The 13474-nt window shown below is 37.0% G+C and overlaps 1 long non-coding RNA gene across 1 annotated transcript; it reads right to left on the reverse strand.

Annotated features, from left to right (window-relative positions):
• Positions 1–522: 522 nt before the first annotated feature.
• On the reverse strand, positions 523–13153 carry LOC132041475 (uncharacterized). The gene is made up of 10 exons (XR_009411054.1): positions 13109–13153; positions 12864–13022; positions 5450–5700; positions 5266–5333; positions 4971–5046; positions 3773–3886; positions 3191–3381; positions 2950–3094; positions 774–892; positions 523–676 (listed from the first exon to the last, which is right to left on the reverse strand). It is a non-coding gene; the product is annotated as an uncharacterized LOC132041475 (long non-coding RNA).
• Positions 13154–13474: the final 321 nt, after the last annotated feature.

Below are 13474 nucleotides of genomic sequence, written 5' to 3' on the forward strand. Positions count from 1 at the left end.
CGGTCACGCCAACATTGACCTGCTCTTCGAGTGCCACTATCTTTGCCTTCATGGCATCGATAATACTCAACGTCTCCATGAGTCTGCACTCAAAGGCAGTGATGGTTTGCTTTACCTCAATCTCAGCCTGCATGTGCCCTTCCAAGTCATTTCGGATGCTTTCAATCTCTTCAAGAGTATGCCCCTCAAGAACCCTAAAAGTGCCATCCACCTTGCCCAAACGTTGGCCAAATATGTTGATGGCGTCCATCCCCACGTTAACCTTCATAACCCACTCTTTACCGAGCGAGACGTCCTCGGACAGGACCTCCACGTCATCCTCGCTCGCCTCAGTGGTAGATGGTTCTTGGGATGTAAGCCCTTCATTTGGCACAACCTCTGGCGGCACCTCCTGGCTCTTGTTGGCATCATTCCTCTTTCTGTTATGGCCCTTCTTGCCGTTGTCAGCATGTCATTCCCTTAGTCGTAACCTTCGCTCTGATACTTAGTATCTAAATTTGTAAAGGTGTTAGCAATTTGTCATGACAAATTATTATATTCCGCAGTATAAAGGTAGTTGTTTCTTACAACTAGCAGAAGCCTACTGATCACAGTACGCCCCTGTGAGACCTTTGCCATCAAAAGGCAAAAATGCCTCTTGAGCGGAGCCGAAGTCGCATAGAAGCACAGAACCATCCTGCAAAGTTAGTAAACTTCAATCAACTTTACTTCATGTCTGGTACATTCGTTTTTGTTACCAAAAGATATGTTATTTTATGATTAAATAAACTTACGTCATCAACCAAAATATTAGCTGGTTTCAAATCGCACAAAATCTTGTTACTGGTGTGCGCTATATGTAAGGCATACGCGATTTGCCTCAACAACTTAAATATTGTGCTCCATTCCAATGCTATACAAAGTTTAAAAATACATGTTAGAAAAGAAAAAATATTTATGTATGAGACTTTAAGTAATTGGTTTCATTTCTGGCATCAAGCAGATGCAAAAATACATGTTAGAACAGGTAACATTTATCCAATTGACGTCCTAAATGTCTTTTTTTATGTCGGTTAAGTATCCTTGACCTCTTTGTACTATGTTGGTCTATTAACGCCATGCCTCCTACTAATTGTATGCATTATGTGCCAATCCTCTATTATATATAACAAAAATATAATAATCAGATGCATGAACTGTTCGAGAATTTTTCTTTTGCAGGTTAGAACCAATATTGGCTATTACTCTCCATTTCTTTCAGCAGCTCCGGAAGATACGTCCAAATCAAATCTTGGCTAGCTAAAAGCAGCGATGATTGTCCCAAAAATTGACACAGATGCTAGTTGGGGTTTTTGCGCATTTCATGTGATGGGTTTTTTATGTAGTACTGGTTGACGTTACGGTGGTGTGCTGGGGAAGATGGGTCCATGCTTGTCATGCCAAATATATTTGTGTTGGTTGAAGAGTTGAATATGTGTTTTAGTTTGTTAGATGAAAGGAGCAACAACGAGACGGGTTTGGAGTGCCAGAATTGAAGAAAGAAGAGAAAAGGCAAAAACTTTTTATACTGTTCCACTATTGACGACGAACAATAGCTTGCTTTGATCAATGTTGAAGCTCATGAGATAGAGTTTAAACTTTCTCAAGATCCCCAGATCCCGGTATTATCCCCCATTTCAGCACCCCTAGTCTTTGAGTTGCTGTGTAATGTTTAATTTGTGTCAGATTTGACAAGAGAAGATGAGAAGTCAAATTATCAAAAACAATGAACCTAACTTAATCTGAGTAGAAGAAGGCAACAAGCCTTCGCTGTGTGTATTCTTTAACTCAGCAATTGGTTTCATTTTTATTATTAATGCTGGTTGAAATGTAATTAGGAGGAAGAAAACACAAAAATGTTATTAATTGAGTGTCTAATTAGTTTGTCAGCTTTTAGACTCATGTCTGGCTTCTCGCGCATGTTTGGGGAAGTGCTTTTTATTTTCCTGCCACATCGTCACTTGGGAGTAATGGTTTCACTTCGAACAAGAAAAGGGGTAACAGTATCCATGTAAATTTAAGTACATAAACGACTTTTCCAACAAGTTTAGAGGTTATCCCTTTCTATTTATTTATGAAAGTAGGATATTATTAATAATATGCATTTGACATTCTAAATTGTTGATTGTAAGAGATTAAAAAGGAGGACAGAGAATATTATATATCCATATAGTTCCACAACTTATGGTCCATGGAACACGTAAAGTGCCCAGATTAAGTTGTGATCTGAAGATGTTTCCCAGAAGGTCATCGCTTAGGAACCAGATTTTGGTCCAATACATATCAGCCATGCTATTGTCCTTAATTATCTAAAGCAACAACATTTTAGTCCTTGAAGAATTTTTAATAGTAGCAATGGCACCAGGTAGCAACTTGTAGTATCCCTATTTAGAATATATTCCATTTTAAAAATTATTTAACGTTTAAATCCCTCTCTTTTTCATTGATGACTTGATTTTTCGAAATACTTTGTTCCTATTCTCAGTAAATGCGTGGAATAGACCAAATCCTTAAAAAAAATTGAAAATCAAGCAAAGGAAACCCTCTTTTTCTGTTTTATTCTTCACGTCCAACATTACGTAGAAAATTCAAGCATGGCTTAAATTTAATAGTCGTCTGCAAATTTCAGACCTGCGATTCTTAATTCCGCGCCCCAACTTTAAAAAAATTGTAGACTTCAACTATTCTTTAAATAGGGGTCCTAAAAAGAGCTATCTTTGCCCTTCACCGTTTTTAGGGCTGTAAAACTGGTCACTAAGAATTTTTTGAGGTCGATCTCTCCATTTTTTCCACTTTTGCAACTGACGGGTTCTAAATGTTCGGTTCAGAAGCAGGTGGGAGTAGATGAGAATTAACAGATACAGACCTATAAAATGTAGAACAAAACATTTTGAATTAGTCAAATGAAAAATAAAGACATAGAAGAGATACCTGGGATAAGTGCATGTAGATCCCCCTTTTTCATTCGGCGGTAAACCATGAACATTAATGTATCATTACCAGAATCCACTTGGCCATACCCTTCTAGTCCGAGGAAACATTTGTGTAGCAACGCTTTGTGCATTTCAAGATCAGCCTGTTGATCAATTATTAATATTCAGAGGTATGTTTTCACTCAAGATTATTGAAGAAGTAAAAACGCTCAAGATTATTAAAGAACAAAAATGTTTACCTCCAGGTTCAATTTAAAGATTGAGGACACTTTCAGCACGTACTCACCCTCAGGCAAGCCTAACGGATTTGAACCATCATTGCTGGAATATTGATAAATGGAGGTGCTACTTCTTGTAATCAGATTTTCTTTCCTAGTCAAATCGGTGAACAAATCACCATTTTCCCTCATCAGAGAATCATAGTTGGGAGCTGCATGAGAATTTAATACATGTTGATCAAATTTAGAATGCACAAAACACACTTAAGTGGAAAAATCAAGCAGAACTAGTGCATCTTCAATTTGATATTCACAACTGGAGCTTGGACAAAATAAAAGAAGAATCTTTCACAAGAAAAATTTACAGAAATTCTACCCAAGTAGTTGTTCAGTTTGAAAACAAATTTTTGAGCCAAATGTTCATCCATCTTATTCACGGTTTCAGATATGTAACACGTCAGGTATTATAGAAATCAGCTAAAGAAATGAATACACATCTTTCACAAAGTTTTAGCAAAATATGGGCCGAAGTCCCTTTTGTTTCAATAGTAAGAACTCTTTAACCACTAAGATATTGATAAAATACAATATAAAATTACTCACGACTATACTCCAAGTTTAGGATCAGCTGGCAATGCGCTCAAGATAGGCTTGTAGATTTAGGTGCTCCCTCAAAGCTACACGAACCTCGGCGTGATACGAATTGCCAGTGGACCCCTGCCAACACATAACGAAAACTGATATATCAATTTCTACCAAGCAAAAAGAGGTTAACCAAAAAAGGCAAAAGTAGGAAAACCAAAAGAGCAAATTCTCTCTCTCTCTCTCTCTCTCTCAGTGTAAGTTAGTATAACGTGCAACGCCGCGCAACCACCATGGGAAAAAGGCAAGCTCGGGGTCACTGAAGGCCCCTGAAAATGACTATAGCAATATATGGAAGTTCGATTGAAAGTAAGCAGAAAACGGTGGTTAATGAAAGGGATGTTGCTGCAACACGCCACCTCTGGCTACTGTGAGGCAAACCGCATCGGCTAAAGGATCTGGAGCTTCGACTCCGGCTCGGGAGAGCACTGTGAAGGGCGATGACACCTCTATTTGAAAGCCAAAGAGAAGAAGAAGAAGAAGACCACAGATTGTTGTACAGCAATGGCAATCCAAAGGTCTCGTGCATGTAGGGGCAACAGTACCAGCTCCCCTTGCCAAGGGGAATGGGGGGAACAATGCAACCACTAGTACAGTATCTGCAACAACTGAGGTGATCATCAGTCCACAGAGAATCAGTAGTACACCAGTGGTGAACTCTACACAAGATGGTAGTGGGAAAGCTACATCAGTAGAGATACAACAAGCACAGGGGGAGCTCTGGTCATGAGCAACAAGATGCAGCTGCAACTATCAAGGGAAAAGCGGAAGTAATGGAAACCAGGCTGAGCGTGGAGGAGTTTCCACAGCTGAGAGCCACCCCCATGAGGAATGTTGTTGATGCTTTGCAAATAGGTGAGAATGTGCCATCTACTTCTCAATGAATTGGGTACTTTGGAATGTGAGGGGGGCTAATAAGTGGTATAAACAGAAGGAACTGAAGAATTATCTCAAAACCAGGCATATGCAATTGGCAGGGCCACTGGAGACAAGGGTGAACAAACCTAAAGCTGCTAAAATCATACAACATATTGCCCCAGGCTAGTTGTCACTTAATAATTATAAAGTTAGATGTGGATAGTTAACTTGCTTTGTAAATCTGATTCAGGTGATTAATGGAAAAAGTTACCTACAAAAAAGGGTTAAATTAACTACTTACAAAACAGTTATCAATGATCACCGCAACTCCGAAAAGCTTACAGTCAAGATATGACGGGCAGTGACATTTTGTATACCTACATTGAGAGAAAAACACAATTACATGAAGTTTAACCTCACAAATGGATACCAAATTCATGTCTAAAAGATCTTTTTATATAAATATATACAATATGTTACCTTCTCAAAAAAAAAAAAAAGTAGTTTTAACCTCAAGTGAAAAACATGATAAAATTTAGAAGAGAACTTTTAATTTACTTTATTAAATGAGAATGTTCTTGAGGATAAAAACTTACCAGTTGGTTAACAAATGGCCTTTATCATCTAAAGCATCACTCAAGTATTTGCAAGCAGTTCTCATCTTCTGCTAACAAAAATTTGGAATCCTTAACAGAATTAATTAATTGCAGAAGTGAAGACTAGCACACCACAAGCTCTTGCTAGATGTCTATTATTTGTTCTAGTTAAGGATTAGCGTACCTCAACTTCGGGTTCCTTGTCAAGACAACAATCCTTAGCTCTCATTTACCAAATTCTTTGCTCCGGTTGCAAAAGTTTCAGTCCCCAAATACATGCACTCTCTATATCCTTTATATGTCTCTCAATAGCAACCACATCACGAACAGGAGGAATGCCCCGCAAGTTTTCTATGTTGTATATTGTTTGTCTCAAATCTTCAATGGTAAGGAAGTTACTCCCCCCCACGGATATAGAAGGCCATGTGTTGTGATCTGATGAAAAACAACACTACAAATTAAAATGAACATACAAACATGCACACACATATATACACAAACGAAGTACATAACAGCTACCTAAAATATGTTGAAACCAAAAGAGGAAGCAAAGGATAAAATACGGTAAAAACCTATTAACGTACATGTACCCATCAACAATCCTACTATCCCAGGCTTCTAGAGGAGAGAACCTTTCTTTTGCTTTTTGGTTATGTAGTTCATATATATTTCCTTTTCGATCTTTCGAACTGAATGCTAAAAGAACATCAACTGATTAAGAAGTCTTCTAGTTCTCACTTATACTTTTCACTTTGAAAAAGGTGAAAGAACAACCAACTTGAGAGTATTTACATAATACCCGACAACAAGAGAAAATCAAACAAAAATAGATCTACTTCAACAATAAAGGGAAGTATATAATAAATGTTACAAAGGTAATCCTGCGATGTCGCAATCAATTAAGATATCCTTTCTCTCGGTCTCAAAAAAAAAAAAAGAGAGAGAGAGAGAGAGATATCCTTTCTTTTTTGAACTCATAATCTATCTATTTTTACAAGCCTAATGGTACAAAGATCGGATTGGAAAATTTTCCGATCCATAATTATACTCCATGCTGGATTAATTTGTCACTACAACTAAGTTTCACAAACAACATTATTTCCTAGTTTTGTTATTTGACCTTTCTAATTATACAAACTTCATTATTTCCTTGTTGACACAAGGCATGCGTTAAAACCCCTTTCCAAGTTTGCAAATTTTTATTTCAATTTACAATTAATTTTGAGTTTCTCGGCACATTCCTTCTAATTTTAAAAAAAAAAAAAAAACATAGAAAATGAAGAAGTATTTCATAGATATGATAATACATAATAACCATCATAACTGTCACACCCCAACTTTTGATAGGGCATGATGGGCACCCGACCCTTACTTAGGGAACCCTTCTCATTATACTCATAATCTTACTGGACTCTTAAATCATGAAATGAGTGCATAATGAAAGCTTTTCAAAAACATGCTTTTCGTCTTTCTCAAATCAAGTAAAGTCTGTAATCATGTGAAATTTGTAACATAATGCATAATGATACATCGGCTTACAGAGCCGCTTACAAGACTGACATGTTATATACGTGACTCGTCGGCAAAGTCTCTAACATAAATCAAGATACCATAATATAGATACTCGACTCGGCAACACTCCGGAAGGAAATGGAGCTCGCCAATCCGGCTCGGAACGTCTTCTACTAATATCCTCTACTCATCGTATACACCGCGTGGCATGAAACGCGGCGTCCACAAAAGGGACGTCAGTACGAATAATGTACTGAGTATGTAAGGCATGAATAACAACATAATATAGATATGGAAGGTAACATAGAATAAGAGAGATAACCTGTACATCTGGAGGCCTCATAAGGCGGATGTCATGCATGCTCAGCTTTTTAAAAAAAAAACTTTTTCTTACATACATATATATAATATCATCATCATAACGTACCCGGCCTTTTCAGGACTTGGTGTGTAACGTACCCGGCCTTTTTCGGGACTCGGTGTGTAACGTACCCAGCCCTCTCGGGACTCGGTGTGTAACGTACCCGGCCCTTTCGGGACTCGGTGTGTAACGTACCCGGCCCTTTCGGGACTCGGTGTGTAATACCAACTGATCAGTGGTTGCACAATAGGTGCCGTACCCGGCCGACTATAGCGCGGCTCGGTGTGAGAAAATATATACATATATATAAAGCATGCATAAGAGCCCAATCAAAGCCTCAACTATATTGGAGTGACGTAAGGTCGGTAGCCTCCGATTATATTATGGATCAATCATTATCGTTTATCCCAGCTTGAAGGAATAATTATTATAAGGTGAGATCAACAACAATGAATAAAATCGAGACAATCATGAAATAAGCTCAATAATCTCATAATAGCATTAAAATCATAAGCTTTGGAATTTCTAGAATTAAGATCATTATCATCATGTTCATCATAGAAAATATTCTCATCTTTGACATCATCATTATCATCGTAAAAACATGTTCATCGCTGTTATCATAAGAGCTCATAGAATCATAAATCTCTAGTTTGGAAAATACAGCATTTTGGAAAACATTTATGGATTACCGGGAAAGGAATCATGCCTTGGATTCATACACTTCTAACGTTTAAAAACAAAGAAAGTTATGGAAACATTTCTGAAATCGTACCATAGAAATCATGTCTTTGAAAGAAAGGGACGAGCCTTAACATACCTGGAAGATAATTTCTCGACTTCCAACTTACTTCCTGACTCGCAATCTACATATAAAACCATTCATACTATTGTTAGGCTCGTCCTAGGGGTTGTCTGCAAAGTCGTGTCCAGTAGAGTCCTGTTTATGGTGTGAAGCGCGCCACATTTATAAATAGGAGGCTACGGGGCATCTAGGGTGGTCACTCTTCTTTCACATCTAAGATCGTGCGATAGAGCCAAGTCATAGGAAATGAGATTCCTTATACTAACCCGTGATTTCAAAGCTATAGTTTCGACGGGAGAAAGTGAGTGATGATATGGGAAGTCACGAGAGGTAAGTCACTTCGTTGAGGCTACGTTATCGAATAATATATATATATATATATATATATATATATATATATATATATATATATATATATAATGGATAGGTTGATATAGAGGTAAGTCGGTGTAAGTACAAGTAGAGGAATTGATTAAATGTATCTCTTGATGATAAGTTCAGTCATAAGTTTGTGAACTGGACAATTGAATGAATCAGTACAAAGGTAAGCAATGGTACGAAGGATGTATGTCGGGCAAGGTAAGAATATTTCCTATATGATTGAGATGTAAAAGTCAAGAATGAAAAGGGAAGGTAAACAAGAAGGTATTCCCGATGAGCTAAAGGATCGGTACATCTCGAGGTGTGATATATGAGGTAAGTTTTGATATCTTTGTTCTTTTATCCGAAATTGGGAGCCCTGGGTGGCTGGGATATGTTGTGTATATATATATATATGCCCTGTAAGGCATTGTTGGTATTTGCTGCATGCAGGCTTTGGATAGTAAGAATTATAAAGGAGACTCTGCCAGAATTTTTTTCAAAATCAGGTCATTTGGTTAGGTACATCTAACAGGAAAAAACGTGAAAAAGAAAATATCGTAAATAGACAATAAGTGGGATGTGTTGCTTTAGAAGAGTTATGGATTTGGCATGGCCTGAAGAATGGCCTTGAGGAAGGTGAGTTATACGAAGAGAAGGTTATTATGACAAATTCAAAGGTATTAAAGTATCGAAAGGATTATGGGATTATTTATACATTTAAGTCAAGTTAAAAAGTATTGCCGCATATAGATACAGCCTAATCTTGACATATTATAGATGTCGAAGCTATGGAGATAGTTGTATACAAGTTGGGGCCGAGTGAACCCGCTGGTTCTCGTTATACTCATAATCTTACTGGACTCTTAAATCATGAAATGAGTGCATAATGAAAGCTTTTCAAAAATATGTTTTTCGTCTTTCTCAAATCAAGTAAAGTACGTAATCATGTGAAATTTGTAACATAATGCATAACGATACATCTTACGGAGCCGCTTACAAATCGACATGTTATATACGTGATGTCTGCAAAGTCTCTAACATAAATCAAGATACCATAACATAGATACTCCGACTCGGCAACACTCCGAAGGAAATGGAGCTCGCTAATCCAAATTTGGAACGTTTTCTACTAATATCTCTACTCATCCGTATACATCCGCGTGGCATGAAACGCGACGTCTATAAGAAGGGACGAAGTACGAATAATGTACCGAGTATGTAAGGCATGAATAACAACATAATATAGATATGGAAGGTAACATAGAATAAGAGAGATAACGTACATCCGGAAATTAAAATGCAACTCGCCTTTTAAAAAAAAAACTTTTTCTTACATACATATATATAATATCATCATCATAACGTACCCGGCCTTTTCAGGACTTGGTGTGTAACGTACCCGGCCTTTTTCGGGACTCAGTGTGTAACGTACCCAGCCCTTTCAGGACTCGGTGTGTAACGTACTCGGCCCTTTCGGGACTCGGTGTGTAATACCTGTTGATCGCTGGTTGCACAATAGGTACCGTACCCGGCCGACTATAGCGCGGCTCGGTGTGAGAAAATACATACATATATATAAAGCATGCATGAGAGCCCAATCAAAGCCTTAACTATATCGGAGTGACGTAAGGTCGGTAGCCTCCGATTATATTATGGATCAATCATTATCGTTTATCCCACCTTGAAGGAACAATTATTATAAGGTGAGATCAACAACAATGAATAAAATCGAGACAATCATGAAATAAGCTCAATAATCTCATAATAGCATTAAAATCATAAGCTTTGGAATTTCTAGAATTAAGATCATTATCATCATGTTCATCATAGAAAATATTCTCATCTTTGACATCATCATTATCATCGTAAAAACATGTCCATTTGTTATCATAAGAGCTCATAGAATCATAAATCTCTGGTTTGGAAAATACAGCATTTTGGAAAACATTTATGGATTACCGGGAAAGGAATCATGCCTTGGAGTCATACACTTCTAACGTTTAAAAACAAAGAAAGTTATGGAAACATTTCGGAAATCGTACCATAGAAATCATGCCTTTGAAAGAAAGGGACGAGCCTTAACATACCTGGAAGATAATTTCTTGACTTCCAACTTACTTCCTAACTGGCAATCTACATATAAAACCATTCATACAATTGTTAGGCTCGTCATCATGCACTTGTCTCAAACCTTTAATTAAAATCCTTTTAGATAAATTCGGGCCATTTCCCCCTGTTTATATGCCTAGCCCGAAATCATAATATCAACAACCAATCAACAAAAACAATACCAACATCATCAACACCATTATCCATACTAATATATTTCCTAAAACATCCCACATGATTTTTTCTAAATTTCTCAACTAACCAACTTGTGACACGACTATTTAATAACTTTATTTCTGTAAAGAAGCCGAAATTAATACCAATAAGGAGAGATTCATACCTTTTCCTTGTTAGAACAATAATATATCCAATATACATCTTGAGTCCAAGCCAAAATCCACCGCAAAACGATACTATAAGCGCGACTATACGTTGTCCGGACCTCGATTAATACTCCGTAACTTGAAAATTGCTCTCTTTTTGATTCTCTCACTCCCTCTTCGATTTTTTCGGAATTTTCTAGGCAAAAGTCTGATGAAAAAAAAGGGGTTATTACCATTTATATAGGGTCAAATTCGGGGGTCACCGTAGCAAAGAGCGATGCGTAGGAAGTCGGTTCTCGTAGCGCATCGTAGCACGCGTTTCTGCTTTGTCAGCCGAACTTGTAACGTCCATAATTCTCTACTCCGACGTCATATCGATGAGTGGTTTATTGCATTGAAAACTAGACTTGACGAACTTCATTTTAGGCTTTCGAAACACCTTAAAACTCCTAACATACTAGGAGATACGCCCCTCCAAAGTTGACTAAAAATCTGCCCAAAATCCTGTCAACATTTCTCAAATTTTCGTCAAACTTATTTTTCTTTAATTTGCTTGATCTCGAAATCTTCGGAAACTCTCCATACATGATATTTATCACTAATCATACTTGATGATGATCATGTTCTTCTGTTTCAAGATTGTCCTTCTCGGTTACGACTTACGAGATCGTAATTCATCCTTTACTCCATTGTTACGTACTTCCCATGGCTTGTACCTTCCAAAACATTATGGGAAGTCTCCGATACTCCATTACTACGGTGATGTACGTGGCATGCTCATGCTCTGAAAGTGCGGGGTGTAACAATAACCATCTTACTATCCCATTTTTTGGTATTGCAGTCTACAAGTTGCTTATCAATGATTCTTCCAACTATTTCTCAACTTGATGACACATTGACTCCCTTTAAATATATTTCCCTTGCTTAGGAACATCATTAAATTTTCAATTCGATTAGCAAGAATCTTTATCTTCCTTATTGCAATCTAATGCCAATTAGAGGAGACCAAACAAATAAAGACACTCTCTTTTGGAAGATGGGTTTGACAAATGACAAAGCACTGTAAGTTGTAATTTGTCAAACAAAAAGTCAAAAATCCCACGACAATGGGATGGAGCATTAAGATAAAAAGTGGAGATTGATTCTTTAATTAAAAGCAAGTCAAATGTTTCTTGGGTATATTGAAATTGACAAAGCATCACTCATAGGACACTGCACATAGAAGCTTATGGAAGTTTTGAATTCGTTCAATGTTGGATATAATAGCACGTCATCCGTTTCAATTTATTTGTCTTAGTTTCTAGACACGCAATTTAAGTAAGTAAAGAAGACTTTTGAATATTGTGATTTTTAACTAAAGATATGTATATTTTAATCTCATGGTCATAAACATGCCATGTGAAATGCTGAAATTAAAGAGTTGCCAAATTAGAAAAGAGGTGTTCTTTTTAAATGAACTAAAAAGGAAAATAAGACATACAAATTGAAACGGAGGGATTAATATTTTGGATGAAGTAAACAATGAATTTGTTACTTCGACCTTCCTAAATGGCCAAATACATAGACAGACCCTTAAAGTAACCACCAATTTTCATTTAGACACTTTAACTGAGACCTTTCCCAGTTTAACACAACTTCAGGTAATGTGTGCCAATTTAACACTACAAACTTCAGCTAATGTGTGTCAATTAAACACTTACCGACAATCGACAAAACAAACAAAATGTGTGAGCTTCACTCGCGTATGGCATGGATATTGAACAAATGGAAGGATGACACGTGGCCTTTGGCGTAATTTTTTTTAAAATAAAAAAGGATTTTTGGGCGACTAAACAAAAGGAGAAACCCCCTCCCCACACACACATACAAGCTAGCTCGTCTTCTTCCATCCTAGCCCTCCCCGTTTGTCTTCTTTCTTCAATCAGTTCCATTCATCTACTTTCTTCAACCAAAAAAAAAAAAAAAATGCCATCCACACTTACACAAAATATAGCATAGCTTAATTGTCCAAAATAGCTAAAGTTCCTTTTACACAAACAAATAATAATAGAGAGAGGAATACAACAAAATAAGAGTTAAAGTAATAGCTATTACTTTAAGAGGGCAACAATGTGGGAAATATTACCATAATTAACAGGCTCCAACTTCACTTTGAGAAATCTGAAAATGACCATCTTGCAAAACTGCACGTATCCCAAAAGGGACAATGAGTTTGGATCAACAGTCGGGAGTCGGGAGTCCTGATCCTTCTAAATTGATATTCATAATTTGAACAGTTGATTCCCTGCCCGTTAAAAGTTAGTTTTAAAAGGTTATGGTGTGAAAAAGCACAATGAAATGTATTTTTCAATAAGTAAAATCAGCACGTACCCCCATAACTCTTCCGCCATTCTTGCTATGCAACTTTTACCTATATTCATGAAATATAATCATTTACGTACAACTATGAATATTAAAAGGCAAAAACTAAAAAAGGAAACACGTTCAAATTCATGACATCAACAGGGAGGGTATAGTTACTGAATAAGGATAGAACGGGCATATAACAGGAGCAATTGTTTCAATTTGGAAATGAAACTTTAAGTTAGGTGGGTTAGTCATTTAACCACCCAAGCTAAACTAAGTCAGCAGTCACGTACTAGCATGTTCTTCACGTAGTCTTTTATTCAATTCAACTTCCCCAGATCGAATCAGCGGATAGTATATTCATTTTCATTTTCACACACACAGGCACAC

Source organism: Lycium ferocissimum, unplaced genomic scaffold, assembly GCF_029784015.1.
Source record: "Lycium ferocissimum isolate CSIRO_LF1 unplaced genomic scaffold, AGI_CSIRO_Lferr_CH_V1 ctg10346, whole genome shotgun sequence".
In the NCBI taxonomy this organism is placed as follows: Eukaryota; Viridiplantae; Streptophyta; class Magnoliopsida; order Solanales; family Solanaceae; genus Lycium; species Lycium ferocissimum.